At 41.0% G+C, this 27,019-nt stretch overlaps 1 protein-coding gene and 1 pseudogene across 1 annotated transcript in view; both read left to right on the forward strand.

The window, feature by feature from the left end:
- LOC121740001 (neuroligin-1-like) overlaps window positions 1-27,019 on the forward strand; it is an 86,578-nt gene that overhangs the window by 15,697 nt on the left and 43,862 nt on the right. The window lies entirely within an intron of this gene.
- On the forward strand, window positions 12,094-12,275 carry LOC121734598 (annotated as a pseudogene).

A 27,019-nucleotide genomic window follows, 5' to 3' on the forward strand; every position in this document is an offset into this window, starting at 1 on the left:
TTTCAAGAAGTAACGCTTAGTACAGCTTAGAGCTCGGCTCACAACTCGGAGGTCGTGTACCTGATTCGAGCGTTGGAACAAAAACCATATTGTTTCATAATATATTATTTGGAATAATGCATGATCCCTTCATTAGCTGTCACGAACGACTCGTGCGTGAGAATGAGCTTGTAAAACAGTTCTACACGCCCGTCCGCCGGAGCCGATGGAAGAGAGTGCTTGCTCCTGTGTAATATGCATTGCTTTGAGGTTCCAATAAAAATCAGCTGCCATCAGAGAAACACGAAGCGCAGTGTAGATGAGAGAAGAGTTAGGGTCAATTTAGATCACAACGCGGCGCATATATGCAATGCATATATGCGTCGCGTGCATATTATGCATTCCAAAGTACTGAATTGACAGATTTCAATTGCGCGAGACGTCTTGCAAGTCTGTCAAATCAAAAAAAAATTGAAATGCATCTACGCGTCACGTTGTGGTCTGAATTGACCCTTAGAAATGCATCTACTCGTCGCATTGCAACCTGAATTGACCCTTAGAAATGCATCTACGCCTCTCATTGTGGTATGTTAATTGACCCAGCAATCGGTATCGGTCGAAAAAAGAAAATGAATACGCTCAGCATGTTGTCACGTTAAACCTTTAGTTTATTGATGTTTATAAATAAAATGGGAGCATATATTCACAAATCACAATGCTCACACTGCATGATAATATAAACAGTAGCACATCGGCCGTATATTTTTGGTCCGCGCGCTTCCGAGACATTGAGCAATAAGCCCGCGGGCCATATCGCACCGACACAATACGCCCGCCCTCGCACCCCGCCGCCCCCGCCCGCCCCTCTACCCCGCGTAATTGATAATGATGAAAATACTTAGGGCAAATCTCGTCTGCTCGACTCGGCGTTACTTCTCGAGAATCTCGCAACATATTTCGCGCAAATATTTTGCGAAGTCATGCCGTTACATTATTATTCAGCTCATCGAGTACTCTTCAAAATTACCGGCGCGCCGCTGGGAATGTAAATGGACCTGATATTTTGATAAATAACGTTTCGAGGAGATTCCTAGCGGAGGTGACGGCGGCCGACACGACGCCGCGTGCGATGTCGCCCGCCCGTGTCGTTCAGCCGACTTTCGCAACTTTCATTACTCATTTTTTTAAAAGGCTCGCCGACTTCCCGTTGCGAAGTTTTAATGGGCGGCGCGTTACGGGGCGGTAAATTTATACGAGTTTAGAAAAATAATGGAAATTACCACGGCCCCGTGCGGCCCCGCCGGGCCCCGGACGATCGACTCTCGTGTCATCCTGAAACACATTACGTCATCGATCACGCGCGGCTGACACGTCTTCGCACGTTTTTACATTAGTAAATTATTAACATGATGGAGTTTAAAAGTCGGGCGAGGACTGCGACTCCGACTCAATTAGGTACGTTACAGACGCAGCGTCGAGCACGCTATGTCCGTGCCGGTGAACTCGGGACGTCCGGGACAAACACATAAATCTGGCGAGCTGTTTACCGTGCCATAAATTCCATCGGCGACGGCGCGACGATCGCACCCGCTCGACATATTCACCGGCATATTTTCGACGAAAACTTACCCAAAATCACTCGACGCAAATTATTATAATCGCACATTCGCAGCACGTGAGAATCGGCCGAGAAAAAGTACCGCGATGAAGGGCACATCGAGGGGGCCGCCGATCGGACCAGCGCGCGGGGTGCGGCGGGGGGCGAGGGTAGGCTTTAATAAAACTTGATATCAGGTAGAATCTTTATTATTTCGACACCCGTCGCCGGCCGCTCGCCAGTCGAGACACGTAGCGGATTGACGAGGCGCGGCCTGGCGCGGGGCGCGGGCGGGGGTATGACGTCGTTAGCCTGGTCATTTCGTACTTAGAGGTAACCTGCACCTGCTTATGAGCGTTCGCTAGGCGTACGGCTGGCATAATGTGATTTGCACAAAACAAAATATTTTTGTAGCCATGAAATTGACATGCTAAATACATTATCTTATTAAGACACATGAGACAAAATAAACGGATCAATGTCTACCAGCATCAAATATTTATAATCTAATATTACGTTAAGTTGGAGACGAGGAAAACGGCAATCAATGAGCCGCTCGTGACGGAGGCGTGTGTGATATACAGCAGTGCGGTCTGTACTGTATCGCTCGTTCATTAGCGACTAACGAGGTTACTCGCGCATTACTACCGCTAGCACACAGTCGATGCCGGCAGACGCGAGCCACGCGCTCATTAGTCCCGGTTCATGGCTACGAGACAGAAGTAGGCCGCCCGCAGCCCGCCGCCCGCCGCCCGCTGCCCGCCGCCCGCTGCCCGCCGCGCCGGGGATGGGGCCTCGACGTGACACTCGACATCCGGGTCGAGAGCTCCTCGATAATTATAATTACGCTGCGAACACAGTCGGACAAAAGACGACCAGATCATGTGGAATGTTCGAAACTCAATTGAGTCCAATTATACATCTGTCCCACTCGCAATTAGAGTGGAGCGCGGACGAGCTGTAGCTGCACCGGCCCGCCCTCCGCAGAGTGGCCCGTTCACCCAGCAGTTTGACAAAACCCATAACAAAATTTACTCAGGTAGTAAGTTAATACATAAGCCAATGATAGTACATAATATTATAAAAAAAAAACATCATTGACATAAGTAGATGCGGCCCACTTTGATTTCTGCTTAGAGGATTTGGCTAGTTTGGATCTTGAAGCGATTACGGACCTTATTTAAACATTTAAAATGGCATCTAAAGCATATTGTAAACTGCAGGATTGAAACAAATTGAAAAATAATTTGTTTTCCTGATTCCATTGCATCGCGAGATATGAATAAAACTACAATTTCTAGCAACGCCCGACCTACCTGAGGTACACAACTACTTACGAGCGCCGGGTGCACGCAAAAAGCGGCAGCAATATGCGAGGGACAAATTAGATTATGTCCCCTGAGGGCGCCGGCGGGGGACAACGGGAGGACAGCGGGGGGCGGAGAGGGGTAAGTTTTTGTCCAGCGCAGATTATGGCGCTGCACCGCGGCCGTGATCGCGACTGCCACACGGCACTCTGTTGTTGTTTAGCTGGTGTATGTGTATGTGTATGTGTATGTGTATGTGTATGTGACTCTCACAATATTATGTGGAAGCTTGAAAATCCTATATATTCTCAATGTTTATCGTTCAAAATAGGCTGGTAGAGAAACTAGTTTATGTAATTGATAGTATAATATTATAATGTTTCTGTGACCGGAATACTTGCACAGTAATAATATTATAATAAAGGCATGCTAATAGGCAGGCTACGAGGCGGAACGCCTACGTAGTCCAGTGGTTTAGAGCGTAGCTCTTGACTCAGATCTCAGTGTTGGTATGTTCGGTTCTCGCGTTAGAAACATATTATTTCCATGTTTGGTTAGAACAATGCAGGCTGATCACCCGATTGTCTGACAAGTAAGATGATCCATGCCTCTTATCGGCATTTAAAATGTCGGTCCTGTGTCTGATCTCTCGATTTTGTGTACTGCGCACATAAATTTAAATTTAGTTGTTATTTTTAGCAATATTCCGCGAAAACAACTTCCACCTTTAAGTAAATGACGAACGAACAACGTCCGTTAACGGACTTTGTTCGTAGAGTCCACATCCTGAGGATGCTCCGGTGTTGGGGCGAAACGCGCGTCGAGGTTTTCAACCTGCATGGTGGTGAGGGGCCTTGCACGGATTTGCCAACATTATTGCTTGTGTGGTGGTGGTGTTTGCAAGTTCTTGCATGCGAGTGTACGCATAGGCAGTGTGGGAGGAGGGAGGTGCTGTACGCATGTCTATGCGTACACTCACTCATTTACTTAAAGGTGGAAGTTGTTTTCGCGGAATATTGCTAAAAATAACAACTAAATTTAAACTATGGATTTCCGCAAAGTAACGCCTGATTCCATTAACTACTGCGCACATAATTGGGCACTATAAAATTACCCCTGCGTAACTGGCCTGGTTTCATTGAAATCGCCTATCGTCACCGAAACCGGTGCGGGAGTTAATAATAATAATAATAATAGTTTATTTGCAAAAATATGGTACAATAAGGTGGTACAGTTATAAAGTGTAGATCACATATTTTGGTAGATTTTCTCAACGTGCAAACATTAAATGAACATTAGTGTTTCATAGTGAGAAGAGTGAGAGGGCGCCACCGTCTGACAGTTAACATCGGCTCCGTAAAAAATAAGTTTTAAAAATAATTAAATTGCCTCTGTGAGTGAAAAAACTAGACAGACTAGACAGTTGTGAAGAATAGTGTGCCAAAAACAATATATATTGGAGAAAATAATCATAAGTGATTAGAAACAAAAACAAATACTCAACCTTCATGGCAGTGACATACAAGATGCTAGACGAATAGGAAAAAAATCTGGAAAGCCACGACCAATTACAGTAACATTTACAACAATGGGCAACAAAATTAAGATCTTAAAGCAGAAAACAGCCTTAAAGGATACTACATACTACATAAAAGAAGACTATCCTCAACATGTTTTAGATTAAAAGAAAATTTTTACAAGAGCAAGTAAAAATAGAGAGGGAAAAGGGTAAAAACGCAATCATAAAATACGACAAACTTATCATACGTAATAGTCGAACAAACCAATTCGAATCAACTGAGAACAGGAAAAGATTTCTCTCTATTTCACCGCAAAACAACACTAACAGAGAGAATAGTATTTCAACTAATACCAAAGCTGCAAAGAAAAATAGACCTACTATAACGCGTACTGCCCAAAGATCTTATAGCTTTACAGAAGATACGACCAAGCCAAATATTCTTAATTATTTAGTGGAAAAAGACAGAAAAGGCCAAGCTGGAGACAACAATCTGAGCAAATAGCAACTAACAGCCCCTCTCTCAAAATATAATTATTTAAAATGTAAAAACACAGAACAAAAATCAAACAGTGATTCACATCTTCCAAGCCGGCTGGTCACCGAGGAAGATTACGACCACTACCTTCCAAAGGAAATAAAAACCTCAGGCCAAAACCATCTCTTCATATGTACTTTCAATGTAAGAACACTGTCATCACAAGAAAAAATAATTGAAATAACCGAAGCCTTATCTTATCTTATCTTATTCTTATCTTATTCTTATATATAAATATAAAAGAAAGTCGTGTTTGTTACAACATTTATAACTCGAGAACGGCTGGACCGATTGCCATGGTTTTTGATTTGTTGGATTTGTTTCCGTCCCGAATAGCAGAATACATCTTAAAAACAATGAAAACTCGATAATTATGTGTAATGAATGTTAATCATTTCAATAGATGCTGATTTGTTTATTACATGTCAAACATTTGTTGTCCAATCCTGTCAAATAGTGTAACAACAATTTTTTTTGAAGCCTGGTTGCTGAGACTTTTAAGCCACAACTTTATTTTTTTCTGAAGACATCATGTGTGCGTTCAGAAATTTATTTTTTGTAAAATGTCTACAAAGTTCAGGTCTACAAACATAAAATCATCGGAAAGGAACGGAATTTAGGGAATAAAAAATCTGTTGGTAAAGGTTATAAGATTAAGGAAAAAAAATCTACAGGTTAACTCATCATGGCTCAACCGACGAATACGGCCCCTTTCGCAGTTCGATCGTTAGCGGCGGGTGGTAGGTATCGACAGGCACCACGGCTTCGTCCGCCCGGCTCACGAACATACCATTGCACAAACAATCCGAGCACAACACCAAATCCAACTGTCTACCGTTACAGTTAGGTACATCATTCATCTGAGCGAATTCACAAAACGACATGAAATACTCCATGTAGTTTTTAACATATTCACTTGTCGAATGCAAATTGAAATCACCAATGACAATGACTTTGCTATACTTTACACACAAATCCTCGATAATCCTAAGTAACAACAAGTATTCAAGATCTTTAGTATTTGGCGGTACGTAAACCACGCAACACAGAAACAGATATTTACAATGTCTATCGTACACTGTTGCACTAATTAGTTCAAACGAGCACCGATCAACACTAACGTCACTCAGCTCGACTCGTCGCAAGCGCAAGTTATGTGTGGCCACTAAAAGCGCGCCACCCTGCTTTCATCCGTCCGCTCGATCGCATCGTAAGATTTGATACCCTGGCGGAATTAACTCCGCATCCATGATAGATTTGCGGCGGTACCCACAATTCGCCTATCATTCCTGCATCGCGCTATCGAAGTTTTCTGAGCGCGTCGGTATATATACGACAGCTGAGATGTATCACGTGGGCTTCGGCCTGAGCGAGCATAACACCTCGCTCGGTCGGAAGATCTTCCTTTGGCCACCACACGCATATCCCACAGATTCATTGCATCCAGTCTCGGTTATTGCAATTAGGTCCGCACACAAGGATTCCAAATTATTACAGAATACATTTAATTTTGTGCGTAAACCTCTGACATTCTGATAAAAAATAGTATAATAATTATCTTCTTTCTTCAAATGCTTGCCTGTTTGTTTTCCGAAACCAAAACCATTCAGAAAATTCCGCATTAACAGGCCAAACATCTGGTTGACAGAGTTTTCTATATCTGGCCTTTCTACCGAGTCCGCAATTTTGGGTCTTAAGAGTGCTGTTAAGTATTATAATACAAGAAAAACGCCCGTCTATGCCTGCTTCCTCGACCTTTCGAAGGCATTTGATCTTGTGTCTTATGACATCCTTTGGAAGAAGATGAGAAAGTCGAGTATACCACATGAGCTGGTTAATACTTTTAAATATTGGTATGATAATCAAATTATCATTGTTAGATGGGCTGGTGTGATGTCAGATCCCTATAAGCTAGAATGTGGTATGAGACAGGGCGGGTTAAGCTCACCTGTCCTATTTAACCTCTATATAAACGGACTGATTAAGGAGCTCAGCAAGCAGCATGTTGGTTGCCATGTTGATGGAGTATGTTTTAATAACATAAATTATGCGGATGACATGGTCTTGCTGAGTGCCTCAGTCTGTGGTCTTAAAAAGCTACTTGATATTTGTCAGCGTTACGCAGCGGAGCATGGGCTGATTTATAATAGTAAAAAGAGTCAGTACATGGTCTTTCATAGTGGAACCAGAAAGGTGGATACAGTGCCGACTATTTTACTAAATGGTGTTCCTTTGGTTAGGGTAGAGGAGTTTAAATACTTAGGACACATTGTGACGTCCACTTTGAAAGACGACACTGATATCGAAAGGGAGCGAAGGGCGCTGTCGGTTAGGGCGAACATGGTTGTCAGGAGGTTTGCGAGATGCTCGTTAGAAGTAAAAATGACGTTGTTTAGAGCCTTTTGTACATCCTTCTACACTTGCAGCCTCTGGGCAGCATATACGCAAAGGGCCTACAGCGCCCTTCGCGTCCAATATAATAACGCGTTCAGGATGCTGGTGGGGCTCCCCCGCTGGTGCAGCGCTTCGGCGATGTTCGCGTGCGCACGAGTGGACTGTTTCTTTGCCACAATGCGCAGGCGAACTTCGTCACTGATGCGGCGCATGCGGGGGGGCTCCAACGGCATGCTGGCCGCGCTCTGTGAACACCCTGATAACCCGTATATCAGTCACTGCTGTCGCATGCATGCAGAATACAGACCAAAATAATTATTATTTAAATATTATGTAAGTATGCTTATGTGACTTTTATTTGTAATTTTTTAATCTTGTACGTATATGAGTCTGGGATACTTGAAATAAATGATTATTATTATTATAAATAGATTCAGACGTCATTATGATGAAAGATGCATACTTTTTCTCATTCTTGTGCCTGATTTTTATAATTTTCAAATCTAACGTCTGTCCACATATTTGTTTCACATGAGCTGTTAATTTCTCTACTGAAGTACTAGCTCCTCTAGTCTCCAGACATGAAGATTTTTCTTCTTTTCAACTGCCCTTATTTCCATTGAATCCATACTCTCACCTCGTTTCACTTCTTGGGTTAGGGATATCTTATTGGTCTTCATTGTCATGGGATCAGCCTCCCGTTGCTCCTTTTCTCCGTAACTCCCAGCCGAAACCAATGTTACACTTGATGTTTTAGTTTGCGACTGAGCTTCAATCATATTACTTGACGACGCTGATTTCGTGGCGTGGTGAGATTGAGACGGGTGCGTATTTACCATTTTTTTTCATTATGAAATCCTTTGCTATTTTTTTTACTAAAAATCGTGGAATTCTTCTGTTTTTTTGGTGTTAATAATGCTTCCACTTAAAGATTTCGTTCCTCGGTGTGGATGAGTGTGGCCCGCTGCCGCATACTCCAGAACTGCTATTATACTAAATCATGCTTATGCTATGTCATTTCTATAATTACGAATTTATAAATTAAGTCAAATATCTTATTATTAAACAAGTCAATTCATATAAAGTCTTAAAATTAACAATGCAAATAAAAACTCATTAGTACTCAAAATACATAAAATGTCAATTAAGATATAATAATATTATGTCAGTCGAATCGGTCCAATTTACAAATAAGTACATAAAATAAAATTAAATCTAAGGTTAATTAGATTTCAAGAGATGGTACAATTTTTAACCTAATCACAACCATTTTTCATTTTGTCTGTGTTCGAGATATTCTTTATTTGAATAAAAACATTTATCCAAAAGCCAGGAAAACAAATTACTTTTAAATTTATTATACATTGTTATACTTTTAATGTTATTTGGGAGCTTGTGGCGGTACCCACAATTCGCCTAACATTCCTGCATCGCGCTATCGAAGTTTCGTAGAACGGCAAGTTAAATACAACGTCTGAAATGACGTCAGTGGGCTTCGGCCTGACCGAGCATGCTATCTCGCTCGGTCGGAAGATCTTTCTTTTCGGCCGCCATGAACAACGTTAAAAGCTTATTATAATTATTTATTGACATGATAAATGCATTTCTGCGATAAATTTCTAGATTTTGCTTAGGTACCCAAATTTAATGCTTGTGCCTACTTGATCCTTGTTTCTGCATTTCTTGATTAGTTGGAAATAGATGTTGGTATTTTCTAACAAAAAGACAAATCTCAAATATATACTGGCATGGTAGGGGCAGTATTTTCAAGTCTTTAAATAAAGGTTTACAATGTTCTAAGTAGCCAGCCCCAGCTATAGACCTTATACACTTTTTTTTAACAATAAATGCCTTTGAGACGTCTGACGAGTTTCCCCATAACAATAACCCATATCTTAGTATAGACGCTACATAACCATGGTATGCCATTAGAGCAGTATTAATAGAAGCTATGTTTCTAATTCTTCTTAATGCGAAAATAAATCGGTTCAATTTATTACTCACATAGTCAACATGCTCTTTCCACTTCATTTCATTGTCAATTGTAAATCCTAGGAAGTTTGTTTTTGTCACGCATTTTATAGGTTCTAAATCATGGTTATTTTTTTTATTAAATTTAATAATTTTTGTCTTATCTAAATTTATTCTCAAATTATTCTTATTTAGCCAATTTATCATATTATTTAATTCAATTTTAATGTCATGATTCAATTATCCTTTTTGCATTTAATTATTAATGTCGTGTCATCAGCGAACATAATACAGTCATGGTTTGTTGATTGAGGCATGTCGTTAATATACAATAAAAACAGGATATGACCCGAGTATACTGCCCTGAGGAACTCCGCTGGTATTCAACTTGAATTTTGAATTATATTTTTTTACTCTGTTTTTGGATATACTAGTTATTTCTGTGCATTGTGTTCTATTTTGTAAGTAGGATTTAAACCAGTCGTTAGCATTTCCTCTAATATCGTATTTATCTAATTATAAGTTATTATTATGGAGCTGAAATATCCATTATGAATAATTTCCTTATCGGAAATTTTTATCGGAGAATCTAGTTTGGCAGTACTCGTAACCAAAATGTTCGATGCTGTACACAAAGTTGTGGCGTGCAGCCGGAGGGCGGGCGGGCGGTTCCTCGTTAGCGGCGAGTCCGCTGAAACGCGCGGCCTCGTTCGGCCACCGCCGACCGCAGACCGTGTCAAAGCATTCGGGAGACGTCTTATTAATTATTTACGGACGAACTCGCTCGAGAAAGCTAAATTAGGCGGCGGGGGCCCGATGCGCAGTAATTACTTATTTATCGGCCGGCGATCGCGTCTCGCTACGCATCATTCGAGGAGGCTTAATATATCGAATCACTAATGAAATTGCTCGGTGCTCGTTTACACTAATTTCTACGATAATGTTTGAGCTCCGCTGCTCATTTACAAATTGACAAATTTGTGAAACTACCCGCGGTCGCTTGCGTGGGGCGCAGGGGCGCGGGGGCGCGGGCGGGAACGGGGGGGAGCGGGATGTCAAACGTCCGGCTCTGATAATTTATTGAAGCCGGCGCCCGCGGCATAATTCCGCCGCTTGACGCTCCATCGCTACAGCGGGCGACGGGCTGGATGCGCTGACTCGACGTAGCGGACGGCGGTTGAGCGGCGGAGCGGATAGCGGGTGGCGGGCGACGCGGCGGAGCGGGCAGCGGGTGACTCATTAATCTGCTAATTATGTCGCAACCTCCGCGACTACTCATTGATATTATCTATCGAGTGTTAGCCCGGATTATTACAGGACAAATTTTGCATATTTGATATTGCATTACGTATTTGGCAAACGACACATCACGCGGGCAAATCATCACACACACACACTGTGCCAATTCACACACACTACATGATATTACTATAGCTGTGGCACTGGGAACTGTGGTGTTAAATATGTGACGTCTTTAGTAATACGAGTACCGAAATAGAGAACAAGTAACAACTAATATATTCTTAATTATCGGTGTCATCTCACACGTATAACGTAACTTACTAATACTTAAAAAATGTGTACGAAATCACTAACGTAATATTAGTTTGCAAACGATTCTTACTTCAGTTAAGTTTAGACAGTCAATTTCATACTTTACTTCAGTCGTTTTTGTTATTCTTAGGCCCTTCCACGCGTGGTTTTTTTACGCTCATTTGTATCGATACAAACGCAAGTTGAACGCTCAGCAAACGCAAGGAAGCCGACACGTTTTTAACTTTATATCTGCCACAACGCGATGAAAACGCGCAGAAGACGAGCGGGTGAGGTACGACCCGCTTTGCTTAAAAAAAGATGAATATAAATGACTCTTATTTAAATAATAGTCATAAATAAAATGATGTATTATGGTACGGTTTGTTTAATTGTTTTTATGAGAAGTACATATTTGTGAGTTGAACTAATTATTATTAATAAATAATTCATGATATTTGGACAACTATATAATATTATAACATTATTTTTGAAGACGTGAATTTATCTTTAAACAGACAATATTAATTAAGGTTTCCGATTATGATACTTTTGTTACAAAAAGTAAATGATTCAATTAAATTCCGTATAGAGCGAAAATAAGGAAAAAGTTGTGTTTTTTTGTATGGAGCCCTAAATTATTTTTTTTATTTTAATTTTAGTATTTAACATTATATAATTTCAAAAAAATTTGTAAAAAATTTCAAGTGTCCTATATGTTGCCATTATGGATTACGAGCCAAAAAGACCAAAAAAAAACATTTGTGGTATGGGAGCCCCCCTTCAATAGTAACTTTATTTTGTTTTTAGTATTTGTTGTTATAGCGGCACCAGAAATACATAATCTGTGAAAATTTCAGAAGTCTAGCTATAGCAGTTCTTGAGTTACAGCCTGGAGTTACACGGACAGACGGACAGACATCGAAGTCTCAGTAATAGGGTCCAGTTTTTACCCGTTGGGACCAAAATCTAATAATTGAATACTTGATTTATAATGATTTTCAGGAGGATTGTAACTATGAAGTATGAACCATTGTGTTTATGATATTAGCTACAAATCAGAGGCGTGGCAGACTGACGTCATTGGAATTGTTTTTGATGTAACTGTATGTAAGCCGGGTTGTCTGATGGAGGGGGCTCACTCTCTCTCTTGTCGAAAGCCTTGTCACTCTGCTTCCTGTCAATGTGAATTGGCTCTGAATACTTCGAACAAAGATTGTTTTAAGTTAAGTATTTAAAGTATTTAATTTGTTTAAACGCTTCTAGGCCTTTTGGCCACGATCAATGTGCAAAGTATCTGTTCTTTCCAGCTTAATATTTGGAAATGAGGAAAATCTAAGTGAATAATTAATAATTATTGTAATATTTATTTAATAATAGCTCCCTTATCGGTTTCGGTGACGGCGGCCTGGTTTGAATGAAACCTGGCCAGCTACGCAGGAGTAATTTTATAGTATCCAAGTGTATGCGCAGTACACAAGAGCACTCTCTATTCCTTTACTCTCTACCCAGTGGGACGGAAGACCGACACGATCGGCGAGAGATCAGGCGCAGGACCGACTTTTTACATGCCCATCCGACGCATGAATCATCTCACTTGTCAGACAATCAGGTGATCAGCGTGCATTGTCCAAACCAAACTTGGAAATAACATGTTTCCAACGCAGGAATCGAACTCACGGCCTCGGAGTCAAGAGCCGCGCTCTATACCACTAGACCACGGCGGCGTTGTATATTTACTAATATTTAAAATAGATATTGTAATATTTTATTGTATTTACAAGACGTGTGAACTACGTTTTATTTACTGGTGTTTATGATCAATACAATACATTTATTTTGCAAGAGAAGACATTTCTGACAAGCGCATCAGAAACGCGCGTCGTCAGTGCCCAAAAAATACGTCGTGTGGAAAGGCCCTTACTAGGCCAGTCCGTAAAATGTTCTTAATACATAATGTACCTATAATTTTGCTTTCTCAGATTGATCAGTTGAATATGTTGTGAAGACTAATTAAAACGCACAATAATTTATTAATTAATGTTATAGCACTTCCGATCATATTTTAACCCGCTCGTTAATTACTCTATCGCACCAAAAGTTCACAACGAATCGAATCGCAAAATAAATTTTAAAATTTAATCAATTTATTTTGGAATCAATTAATATGATAATTGAATTGATATCGGCAGCGAGCTGTCGAATATTTACAGCTGTAGTGTAGATAACATTTTTTTATGAAATTAACCAATATAATCACAGAATATAAACCTCATATGATTGTATATTTGTAGTGGTTTTTACACCGCGGCCACCGCGGTTCATAGTGCACACAATTTAAGCTACTTTATTGATAACTAACTGCCGGACTTCGAGACAAACATCAACTACTTAACTGTAATAAAATGAAAATTTGACATAAGTCCTCTACATTATCTGTCAAAATAAATTTATTTATTTATTAACAAAGTACAAGCACATCGCATACATTTTTTACCTAAAACTAAAATAACAGTTTGTATTATATTTAATGCACACGACAACTATCGTATATAATTATTATTCATTAAAATTTAAATAAAATAATATAAAATAACGAGTCTTTATTTTTTTTCAAAAAAACAAAATAAAATAAAAGTTAAAAAGTTATAAATTAAAATTAAAATACATCTGTCAAACTATTTATTAAATTGAAGTTTAATCATCATTTTTTAATGTTCTGAGTGCGGTGCTCCGAGTGCGGTGCTCCGAGTGCGGTGCTCCGAGTGCGGTGCTCCGAGTGCGGTGCTCCGAGTGCGGTGCTCCGAGTGCGGTGCTCCGAGTGCGGTGCTCCGAGTGCGGTGCTCCGAGTGCGGTGCTCCGAGTGCGGTGCTCCGAGTGCGGTGCTCCGAGTGCGGTGCTCCGAGTGCGGTGCTCCGAGTGCGGTGCTCCGAGTGCGGTGCTCCGAGTGCGGTGCTCCGAGTGCGGTGCTCCGAGTGCGGTGCTCCGAGTGCGGTGCTCCGAGTGCGGTGCTCCGAGTGCGGTGCTCCGAGTGCGGTGCTCCGAGTGCGGTGCTCCGAGTGCGGCAGGTTACGATATCAGAACTAAAAACACCATATTAAATTGTTGCTGCTTGCCACTCCTATTACCTATAGGACTGGGGATTTACGAATTCTCAACTAGATTGAACTTCAATAGCTGCACTCGACGAAACAACACGAGTGTGATTTCACGTCAGTGCTCTAAGATTTTGAGATATTAATCTGGTTGAATCGGCCCCAAGTATGCTTATGTAAGCAATGTGTTCCACAGATTGCGGGCTTCCGAGGGCTTGTACTAGTGGTGTACAGGAACTTGCGGTATTCATATTCAGGTTGCATCCGCTTGACGAGTTGCCTGCTGCCCGCCGCTCGAACACGAACAATGAACATATTATAATATAGCAATTAGGGAATGCAATCTTGATCTTGCAAGATCAAGATTCCACCAAGATCTTGAGTGATTTTCCAAGATTTAATCTTGAAAGCCATCAATCCTGAATTTCGAAATCCTGTTCGCGATCTTGACAAAATAGTCCAAGATTGTAACAAGATTTCAAGATTTTCAGACTGTTCATACCTGCGCTGCAAAGCGCGAACCACAGATTTAAGGGTATATAATATAGTAGACAGATAAGCGCAGACGACGGACTATCCGTGACGCACTTTTTAGTCCGTGGAAATAGAACCTATATGCAATTGCCAAATTATATGCAGTAACGCACACGTCTGCGCTGCGCGTCGTGTGCGTTACTGCATATAGGTTCTATTTCCACGGACTAAAAAGTGCGTCACGGATAGTCTGTCCGCTGTCGTCTGCGCTGCGCCGATTTTTATGTTTCAAAAAACTTGAATTTGTAAAAACTGAGTTTGTTATATTTATTGTTTGTGTTTGCTATCAATTTGCAGCAAAAAAATGCATTTTAAAGATTTTATTGTTTTTTCATTATTTTGCTCAATCTTGAAAATCTCGAAAATCTTGATTCGCGACCAAGATCTCGACCCGAATCTCAACAAGATCTCGAACTGACCAATCTTGGTTCAGAAAAAAGACGCCAAGATCTTGAATCAAGATCTTGGACCAAGATTGACTATCTTGGTCCAAGATTGCAATGTTACTGTGACAAAAACGATCATCTAGTTTAATTTGATGAATCGACGATCAAAATGATGATTTACTTAGTAACTTCAATCATTATTTTGAACATCGATTCAATAAGAAGTATCTACGTCACTTACTTTATTAAATGATTATTATAAAATCGAAGTCTTTAAAGTGCACTAACAGGTGGCTTCAGAACATAACAAAATATAGTAGAGGCCTGATATTGGCGTTGACGTGGGTGAGTTGGGTTCGACCGACGTTCGTTGCGGAATTCCCGCACTTCACCTTCAACACCTGCCACCTCGAAACTATGCAATTGACGTAGGGTTGCCATCCCAGACATTTAAAAACTAGGACGCAGTGTCAAAACTCGAACCATCGGAACCCAAATTTCGGACGTATGAAATTTGTTTTTCAAGTTAAAAAGATAACAAAAATAAAAAATGCAGCCCTAAATTGACTGATTACGTTAATACTATAAATTACTAGTACTAACTACTAGTACACTCTTCAGATTATGTCCTAGATAGGTGCGTACAACATTATATCGAATTATACTATGTCGTGGTGATGTATATTTATTAATAAATCCTACTTATTAGACTAGAACTACGTAACTGCAAATTTCGGTCGCAGTAAAATATTGTATGATAGTGGCACATAATTTGGGCTGACTGCTATAAAGTCGTTCTATAGAGACCAGTAATAAGCGCGATCCTCGTAGCAACGTTTTAGTACGCTACGAGGGTCCCGCTTAAACTGGTCAGTCTATAATAGTGCGGTGCGGTGTCTTCTGGGACCGAACTGTGCAGTTTTCGTTTCTCGTGTAGCGGGACTGAGACTGCGCGGCGTGTAGACGGTCGGAGTGAGTCCTGCCGCCTGCGACGCGGCGGAGGGCGCGAGAGTTCGACAGGTAATTTATCCCGGCATTGTTCGCCCTCAATACCGCCGCCGCGACGACGCCGCGCCTTTGTCCCGCAGCGATCAAAGAAGATACCTCCCGCCCCGCCCCGCTCACGATAAGACGCAGTCATTAATTATGGACATATTCTGATTCTGACTCGGCAAGATACCGGAGCAACTCGCCTGAAGTATTGTTCGGATGATTATTAAAACCTGTAACAATCACAGTCGTGACTAGACGATTGTGGGAGGAGAAGAGATTGATCAGAAGCAGAAGGGAGTTTCGAGATTACTTAGTGGGTTATTTCCGTTCCCGTCTCTGGAACCTACACACTACCGAGTGCGACGGTCGACCGCTCGAAGGGATTACTCAGTTTTTAACCCAATAAAACTGTCTCGACTCTCGGCGAATTCAATTTATAGAGTGAGCCGATTCGGCGCGGAGTTTATTTAATTTGTGGATTTTGTTTTGAGTAATTACGGACTAATTCCGGGCTCGTACCTGCGCGTAATCCGCTTATCCCAGCCTGATCTGATCGCCCCCCCCGCCACTCCCCGCCCGTCCCGCTCCCAACCCCGCTCCTGCGCCTAGGCTAATTAAAATTCACTCCAAACGCTTCTCGTAAATCTAAATTTATTTAGTCTCCGAAATCATTGGATTTACTGCCTGTTAAACTTTATGAACGCTGCGCGCGGCGTATAAAACAGGTGACCGGGCAGAAACAAATCTTTGCAATAGAACACCTCCTCCTCGTCGTTGGGGAGCTCGTCATGGGGGTCGTGGCCGAGCGGGCGAGTCGCAGGCGAGTCGCGGGTGCGGGCGAGTTGCACGCGCGACGCTGCAGCGCCGCGGGCCGCAGTCCGCTACTAAAACATTGAAATAGCTCCTGAAAAGTAATTACAGTAAAAACAATATGGCGATCGGGTAGAGCTGCGATATTACGTAGTTAATTGAATTGGAACACGTCAGTGCGGAAATACAATACGATTGTATCGCGATCGGTGATTCACAACTTTTAGCGGTGCGCGTGAATTTTTAACAAAAAAAGAGGAGGTTATATGTTCAGCTGTGGATATTTTTTTATTTTTTTTTCACTTGTCCAAATCGATTTGACTCTGGCCGAAGTTGAACGTGAGCGCGACTCGGCCGAAGTGATCGCCGGCGCGGCCCGCTGCTGCCCGCTGGGGACATTATTTTGAACTTGTAATAACGACTATCAGTTACCTCCACGTTACACGAGTCACAGTGAGAAACAAAAATAGAGCAAAACCGATCAGAAAAAATGGCATCATTTAAATTATACTTGTAAATAACTAAAAATATTTCACGAAACAATTTCTTTTTCTTCGGTTCTAATTGGAAAGCTTTAACTTTTAACGAAGGAGTTTTTGTTCTGTGAAAAAGATACAGGACCGAACGAACGGCTTCTTCTTAATTAAAAGGCACAAACGGATGACTGCCCGACTCCGAGTGTCCACGTCCATCCGTTCGTCCGTCCGGGCCGGCCGGCACGCGCCACCTCGTTATTAATTGCATTTTCAAAACATCCGATCGCTAGAATATTCCCGGAAGAAATATACCTTCCCGTTTAATCCGTCGGCGCCGCGCCCTCGATCGAATTAAAACTTTTATGTTCGATCAATCCGCTATCCGCTCGTAATCGCACTGCTGTGATTCCGGACGTAATGGAATATTCCTCGGCTTTCACATTTTATTTCCATTGTACGTTTGTGATTGTGCCCGGGCGGGCCGCGGGACGGACGGCCGGCCGGGCCGGGACGCCATTGTTGCCACGTTAGTTCGCTCTAGATTACTTTAAAGTAAATGAAACAGCCCACGTCACGATCATATTATTGAATCTAATCATGTCTGTATTACAATAGCCGTACTATTATGAAGTCACCGGAAGTCTGACTGTGACTATTATTATCTGCTGTATAAGGTTCTATGATGAGCCGGGGAGGCATTGTCACTCGATCAGTGAACCTCATAATGGATCGTTCAGGTGGGTCGGATATTAATTACCGATCGAGCCTGGCGGCCCCCGGCCCGGTCGGGCCGACGAGCGTATTAGTGTTATCCGCGAGATTAACTGCGGGGTAGTTATTGGAATAGTTCGCGCCTCGCCCGGCGCCCCCGTCCGTCACGCCGGCCGTTCGTCAGCGCCCCCCGCCCGCCCCCGCCGCCCCCACCGCCCTCAGACAGATGTCCCCCATTAGGAGTTACTTACCTTAATATACCTGAGGGAGAAGATAATGGTAGAATTAAACCAAGAGTAAGCTGCGCAATTAATTTTTCTTCAAGTTACATTGCGATCTCATTCAGTACACTTTTTGTAACGACAGCAGAGCTAACAAGTAGTATATTAACAAAATAAAACCGACTTCAAATTGTACTTTGTAATTGTAATTGTACTTATAATTCCCAGTGTTCCCTGTCTCAAACTACTGAACCGATTTTGATTACAGTTTACAGATAACAGTTACTCGTATAAAAGACGCTGATATAGGACAGGCCTCGCCTCGTTTGGGGGACTGTTATAGTAGGGGAGGGGAAGAGGGGATTTCGCGACCTGCTCGAGCTCGAGTCAGATAAAGCTTGTATAGGCTTCCGACATGTGTCTCTAGTTATCATGTTATAGAAATCAGATTTCTCACGTGGTGGATTTAAAAAAGTTATTTTGAAGTATTGAAATATTATCGGATCTGTCAGATTAAGATAGGGTAGGCTTAACATACCCCAAAGAAGCTTCCATATAAAGCACTGACTATTTAAAGGTAAGGTAAGCCTTTAGAGACATTTTTAAATATATAAAAATAAAGCTTCATATTTTCTTAACTAAGCTTTGCGGATATTTTTTTTTCAATTAAATAATTTAGTCCTTGTTGTCTAAAATCTTTTTATAATTTACCTAAAAAAGTATTTTTCTAATTATATTTTCTTTTTCATAACTTTTAAATGGCTGCAGTGTCTGATCCCACCGCTAAAATAAAAAATGTTTCGGCACGAATGGGCCGGCTCGACCGGAGAAATACCACGTTCTCACAGAAAACCGGCGTGAAACAGCGCTTGCGCTGTGTTTCGCCGAGTGAGTGAGTTTACCGGAGGCCCAATTCCCTTCCCTATCCTTCCCTATTCCCTACCCTCCCCTATTACCCTATTCCCTCTTAAAAGGCCGGCAACGCATCTGCAGCTCTTCTGATGCTGCGAGTGTCCATGGGCGACGGAAGTTGCTTTCCATCAGGTGACCCGTTTGCTCGTTTGCCCCCTTATTTCATAAAAAAAAAGAAGTCGGTTAAAAACTGGACAGTAGATTTACACATCAGATACAAATAAATTATACTACAAATACTATAAATAGCAGTACTATCTTAAAATATAATATAATGTTAGCGGATGTCAATGGACAAGCAGCTACATGACACGATATTTATTTATTTAAATCGGTATATTATGTTAGTCACTATATATAATTTTAATAAGTGATTATTATATTTTAAATAGTAATAAGTAAGGTACTTGATTTTGACAATTAGTTAGTTATAAATGGGCGGGAGGATTATTTACTTCCGTTATAACTTCCTCTTCTCATATTTAAGTAAATAATTATCTTAAATATGGGAAGTACGTTAATTAATATTTAGAATTATGTACTTAACTTATTCTTAGCCATTCTTAATTTTTAATGTATTTTGTATGATTTTACTATATTTGAATCGTCAACGGAAGTTCGTTTCTTTTGTATAAAATGGTATAAAAGCCAGCCATATTGCATTAATTGATTCATTCTGTAATTAACTTTGAGACATGTAAGGTGAAACTCTGCTCGAATAAATATCGCTCAATGTATAATTCAAGACTTTTACTACTCTCTAAAAATAATGTATCATTCTTTCCGCAAGATAGAGAAAGCTTAAACGTAAATTACATCTACGAAAAGCATAAACATGGTAGATACTACGATCTATATAATATAGCGTAACTCCATAAAATAGTATTGCCCAATAAAAGTTACATCAAATACACCATACCCATAACGCCAGTCACCGCGACATAATAAATCCATTCTCTATATTATACAGTACACAGCCCGCGTCGTTAGCCGGGAAATAGAGTCGAAAATATCGCGCAATACTCGATACTGTATTGTGATTAATTGTCTCCGCTCAGACGAAAAATTAGTTGTACGAGTGACCGCCAGTTACCAGTAGTCAGTGGACTCGTAGTTCTGATATGGCTCCCTAATAAAAATCTTATTTATCAGCTAGCTTTTGCCCGGGGCTTCGCTCGCGTTAAGAAGTATTATTATTAATTAGTTATCAAAGTTTCAATGTCCCAATCGGTGTAAAATTGACAAAGTTTCATACAAACTTTTATCCCCTATTTTATCCCCATGGGAGTAGAATTGATCAAAATTCTTGTTGATTTTTAAAATAATTTTCTTTTTTACTCGAGAAACTTAATATAAATTGGCGGGAACCGCCAATTTACCCTATCAGAGCCTGCCAGTTAAGCAAACGGCCGCGTGTTCCAATATAAACCAACTAATACCTCTATTGTAGTAACTAGTTTTCTTGGAAATATATACTCAAGACGTTTTAGGTGGAAAATCATTTTCTTTGGTTTCAATCACAAAACGTAGTACGTTCGCCAGCACTTTGTTTTATGGCCGGGAGCCGCGTTGTCGGAGCGCTCCTACGGGAGTATCCACTAGATCTTAAAACCTCCGGAGAAACTTCTCCATGATGAAAAAACATGTTTTGTGTGGAGCTGTCAACGTACTACGAGTAAGTGACGTCTCCTACTGCTTGTCAATTTCAAATTCAAATGCTGCTTGTCAAATTCAAATTCAATTCAAATTCAAATGCTGCCTGTCAAATTCAAATTCAAATTCATTGTTATGGCAGAATGTTAGAACTATACGTAGTTAATACTAGCTGGTGCCCGCGACTTCGTCCGCGTCAGCATAGTAGATCTCGTCCCAAATCAAATGAAACTCGAAAACCGTATGTTTAGTGTAGTTTTTAACTTTGTTCTTAAAAAAGGAGAAATATGTTTCCGCGATATCGTTTTGTTGAAAGAAAAAAAATTGGGAGGGGGGAGGGGTTTGGGGGGGGCTGCCCCCCCAAGAAACGACCGGTGCCGAAGCTCGCTGCATATAAATCAAACAACACTCGAAATCTGTATAGAAAAGATAGATAAAAGCTCATAGCAAGGCAAGGAGTGGAGATAGAGACAAAGTGTAAATGGGAAATTTGTAGAAAATTTTATGATCTTTCATTATGTACAGTACTTTTTTTTTCTACAACGCACAGTTTTAGTGATATGAGCAAAAAACGAAAAATATTGAAACTTGAGCCCCTCCCCCCCACCCTAGACGATATCGTAATAAAATATAACCTATGTGTTGACGCGACTTCTAAGTAATATTCGTGCAAAATTTGAAGTAAATCCATCCAGTACCTCTGAGTTTATCCCGGACATACATACAGACAAACATACAAACAGACAATCAGACAAACAGACAAACAGACAAAAATTCTAAAAACTATATTTTTGGCTTCCATATCGATTGTAGATCACGTTCCAAGTATTATTTTTCAAAAATATTCAATGTACTGAATTGAGTTTCCTGCGATTTTATTATAATATGTATAGAAGACCTTTATATCAACAACATTCTGGCAATAAAGACATTTGAATTTGTGTTTGTTTTACATTACGCAATACAGGCATTACCAGTTTTCAGTAGGTGCTTCATCATCGTGTGGCGACCGTAATAAATACTTGACGACTGCTGTGGCTGCTGGAGGGGGGAGAGGGATGTGTGATGAAGCTCTCGTTTTCATTAGCGACGAGCGGCGCGTGACTTATTACACATCGGCCCCGCGGGACACGCGCCTCGTCGCTTACACGCCGTTATGACGTGTTTAAAACTGAAACACACAATGCTTAGGACTTTTCTATTTAATTTTAAATTCGGGCGGGGCCGGACGAGCTGCGATCACTAGTAACGAGAGCGCGCGGCTCGCACCGCAAACAGTTATACCTGGATTGTTACTTTAATTCAGTTAGTAATAATTTATTTTGTAGTTGAGCTCCGACTCGTATAATTAAATTATTTATGGAAAGGCGCGACGATAAAATATATTCTAGTCGGCGCCCGCACGCTTATATCAGCTCCCCCCGGGCTGGATTGTAGACAGTAGAGCTAATAATATTATATTCGCTTAAAATTATGTCAGACTGTTATGATAATAGCATAATTAAATTTAAAACCAGACCATACTATACCAACTCACATTATGAGCGTGTGGTCGTACCCGCGACTAAATACACGCGAGTTCGCCGAACGCGTCGCGCGCGTTGACGCGGCGGTAACGGAGGCTAGGCGTAATAATTGATATATACAAATAGTAATGATCTGTCGCCAGTCGGCGGTCGCCCCGACCCGCCTCGCGCGATGAGCGATGGTATTATGCAAAGTAATGATAGCTAATTATTATTATAATGAGAACATAACGCGCACTGAACGGGGTGATGTATTATCCGCTCGTTCACCTTAGCGTTGTGGTTTGTATGTGTGTATACGTAGTGGCATCACCGAGACTCGCAGCCGCTCTACCGTTTACACTCTACAGTCACTCTCACTACGAGTGTAATAATTATTAGTGCATATGTTGTGATATTATGTAACTAAAAACTAACACTTTACTATATTGTTACGATGCTAGGGTTCGAAGAATTCGGAGAGAAAGACCTGGTGACTCTCTTGAAGACTTTATTCACTATGTCTAGGTCACACAAGCACACACTAGGTCACAACACTTAGCACTAAGTCCAAACACTAATCACTAGGTCCAATCACTAAGCACTATCACTGTCCTAGGTCGTAGCCAAGTCGCAGGTTTCACTGGTTCACTCACTATTGATCACTTGTTGTCACTCCGAAATCGCCTTGATGAAAGCTCGAAACGAACTGAACTCCGGGCCGTCTACCTGCGGCTTTCTATATGGCGAGACGAATTCCAGAAAGTTCCCGATTCACGTAAACAAGTAAACAAGTGGAACTTTCTAGGAGGCTCGAGCATGTACCACAATAAACATAAGCAACTAAACACGTAAACAAAATAAACCGGTAAACACGTAATAAATGATGGACTTTTCTAGAAGGTTCGAGTATGTACTTGCGCACCTCATGCCATCTAGTATTGAGTAGGGGATTTATGTTGCCTGTGCTCCCTCGGTAAGTTTCGCTGGTTTGTCGCTAGATGGCACTACGTGTTCGTATACCATGTACCGTAACAATATTATTACAAATTTCAATACAATAACTAGTTATTACGTGAGTTTATCGAGCTATACTTGACGTCATATTTTTCCACAACTCGCAATCACTCCTAATCCTCAGCGGGTAAACAGTAAACACTCGGTCGCTCAGTCGCAGGCGGCGAGTAAATAGGAGCCGGATTAATTATTTTCTGAGACGAGCTCGTTAAGTCGTGGCGATCACGCGTGAGACCCGCTCCATCCCGCGCTCCGCTCCGCCCCCCCGGCGCGTGTGTAATTTGTTGACGTTCTAATTGCGGTAAACATTTGCTTATCGTTACTGTTCCAAGTGGTTCCGAGCGAGCTACAATCGCGGTAACGATATTAAGTAGTGAACGACACGAGGGCGGGCCCGGGAGCGCGGGTAGTGTGTAGTGTGTACCGCGTGTGTACGGAGTGTGTAACTTCGGCAGCCCGGGGCGGCCGCGCCGAACGGGAAAGTCTTTGTACATCTTTTACGTTACGAGCCGAAGTTTATTTAACATTCATTACTCGTTATTATTACGCGCCTCCCGGGGCAATATCGTTCTCGAGGTATTTCGCCCCCGAATTTTCCCCAATTTCTTCCCCAAAATATTTTATAAATAATTTTCGTTCGCTTTTATATTCGCGCACGTAAACGAAAATGAGGTATCAACGTAAAAGGATTGACCGCCGACGATCCGGGCCGGGCCCTTTGAGGCTGATTAGTGCGGTGCCCGCGACCGCCGCGCAGGCCTCGCTCACAAAGAACGGTAATTTGCGAGGATCACACGCTGCGATATTAAAATCCCTACCCAGGAATGTGAAAATTCGCAATTTTTCCGTTCGCCTCCTATCAGACGAGCGAGCGCGGGGTAACGACGGTTCGATCGGGTCGGCCGGGCTCGTCTCCAGATATTTGTGACATTACTTTCGGCGGCGTCTCCCAGGTTCACGAGGCGCGGCATGCCGCACGTCGGCCGCCCCAGGCCCGACGGTTCGCGGCCTATATGTAACGGAACACGCTGTACGGTAATGCGCCAGAACGTTATGTTGACAATTACATCTTGCCGCCCATTCACTTGGTGAATTCACTTGCAAATAAAAGCGTGTAAAAATTAAAAGGTCCGAATGTCTTACGACCTGGGCCCTTGGAATGAGACTCAAGCGGACTCACAGTAGCCCTTCGCTTAGTAGTCTTCGAATAAACACACTTTAGTTAACTCATTTGAAATGAGTTACAAATAATATTTTAACTACTGAAATGAGTCATTTCAGTAGTTATAAGTTGTAACATTAAATTATTTATTAATAATTATCATATTACATAAGTTTACTACTGCTGATCATTCGGGCCTAAATAATCAGCCTCATTATAATATTGCTCGTTCGCGTGATTCATAGCGGCGAGCGATATGATCACAAAACTGACACGTTTGTACTACTCGTAATTGTCGATATCTGCGATGTGTTTCTGATTCCCGCGGCCCGGCTGTAATGTGGTCGGTCAATAATACTGAGTAGTGTATACTCTGTGTTGTGTATATTATGTATAATACAGGGTGTAACAAAACTAAGTGATAATAATTAACTGAGGTAATTCTTGTGTTGACGTGTATCCAAAAAGCAGTACTAAATATTTACGCAACCCGATTTTGGAGAAAAACGCATTTGAAATCTTCGAAAAAAAAATTGAATTACAGCCCTGTCCACTCCTCCACGTGGACTTTCATCATTCATAGACTCAGATTCGAACGCATCGATTGGTATAACGCAGGCGGATCACGTGAGCGCGTGAACCAATCAATGCGTCGAAAATTTTTCATTCAAGGCTAAATCTACTAGCTCCACATACTTTTTAATTTTGTGGTTTCGCATAATAATCAACTTAAGGGAAATAAGATTCTAAGTTTATTCTTATGATTTTATTTTTATGTTATTTTTTACGATGCGGTATTTAAATAAAAATGTATGGAAGAAAAAATAGTGTCTTTTAGCGCTGCTACTTTCACAGTGAACTCTATATTGTAAGGGACACAATATACACACCCTAAAGTATTATCACTCAGTTTTGTTACACCCTATAATATACTGTGTACACTATGTAGTTATGTGTATACTGTACACCAGTGTTTTTTAATCATTTTCTGACGCAACCGACAGTATGAAAAAATATTTCGCTACCCCCCCCATTTGCTTTTTATCATGTTTGTATGCTTAAGAATATATCTGTTATGAAAGTATTTTTATTATTTATTGTTTTTTTTACTGAAATAGCTTTTCAACCTCTGGCGACCCCTCTACGGAAGCATCGCCTACAGGTTGAAAAACACTGCTGTGCAGCGGCTGCGGTCTGGCGGTCTACGCCGTTTCGCGTGCTTTGAAGGCTCGCGTAGCAATTAACCTCATTCATTATTATTATAACATACTATTAATAATTCACCTACACCATACTGGTCCCGCGATCGCTGCGTTGAAGCTCGTCCCGGTCGTGTACATAAATAAATAAATAAAATATCTTTTTATTCAAAATGGGTATCATGATACACTTTTTGAAAGTCGAACGAAGAAACTACGTTGCCTACCACCGCGGCACCGGTTCGGGAACTACCCCGCCGAGAAGAACCGGCGTAAGAAACTCGCACGGGGCCATCTTTTACAAAAAAATTGAAAATTACAAAGTTATGGCTTACAGCTATGTAACAAAAATAAAAGAAAAGTAACCTGCATGGAGCCACCCTATTCCCAAGGTGTGCTGTCCTCGATGAAATCATTGACTTTATAATACGCTTTAACACACAAACGTTCTTTAAAAACTGCTTTTTTAAATTTGTCTAAAGGTAGATTTTCTGGGATTTTATTGTATAGGCGTACATTGGCCTTTAAAGGATTTGCTTACTTTGGCTAGTCTGAACATTGGTATTGCTAACTTGTTCTTATTTCTAGTATTTACATTATAATTATCACTTTTCTTTCTAACATATAAGAGATTTTCCAAAATGTATTGAGATGCGACGGTCAGAATTCTTATTTCTTTAAAATTTTCTCTTAGAGATTCAAAAGATGACATCTTATAAATAGAACGAATAGCTCGCTTCTGCAGCACAAATATTGTATTAATGTCCGCCGCGCCACAAGAGGATGCCGTAAGACATTATGCTATGAAAGTAGCTAAAGTAAACTAATCGCGCGGTCTCTATATCAGTGGTTTCACGATTTTTTTTTAACAGCACATGCTGCAGTACTAAGTTTATCTGCCAGTTTTGCAATATGTGGACCACATTGTAACTTACAATCCAGCGTTATGCCTAGGAATACGGTGGTGTCTACTAAATTCATTTTCTCATCATTTAATAGTACATTGGTTTGTACTTGCCTTACATTTGGCAAGATAAATTTTAAACATTTTGTTTTATTTGAGTTCAAAAGTAAAGTACAGTAACTGTAAACTGCAGCTGTTGCAGCCTTAATCAAATTAGGAGTAATTATTGTAGGAGCCATAATATTTTTACGTTTAAATAAATAAGTAAACTTTTATGTGGCAAAATAGGACATATTAATATTTTGTAAGTTAAGTAGTAGAAAGTTAACAATAATCAATTTTAAGTCAATAATCTGGGGGACCGGCAGTGAAATTGGCCAAGTGCGAGTTGGACTGGCGTACATAGGGTTCCGGTTATGTACTTTTTATAACATACATATATTTATAACGAGGGCAAAGTGATAATTTTAATTTCTTTAATAATTTCATTTGATATATTATAGCACGTACTGCACGTTTTTGCAAAATAGAAATACTGTCCAAGTCCGTTGCTGATTCCCATAATAAAAGCCCATAAGACATTAAACTGTGAAAATATGCAAA

The sequence above is a fragment of the Aricia agestis genome, chromosome 1, assembly GCF_905147365.1.
Source record: "Aricia agestis chromosome 1, ilAriAges1.1, whole genome shotgun sequence".
NCBI lineage: Eukaryota > Metazoa > Arthropoda > Insecta > Lepidoptera > Lycaenidae > Aricia > Aricia agestis.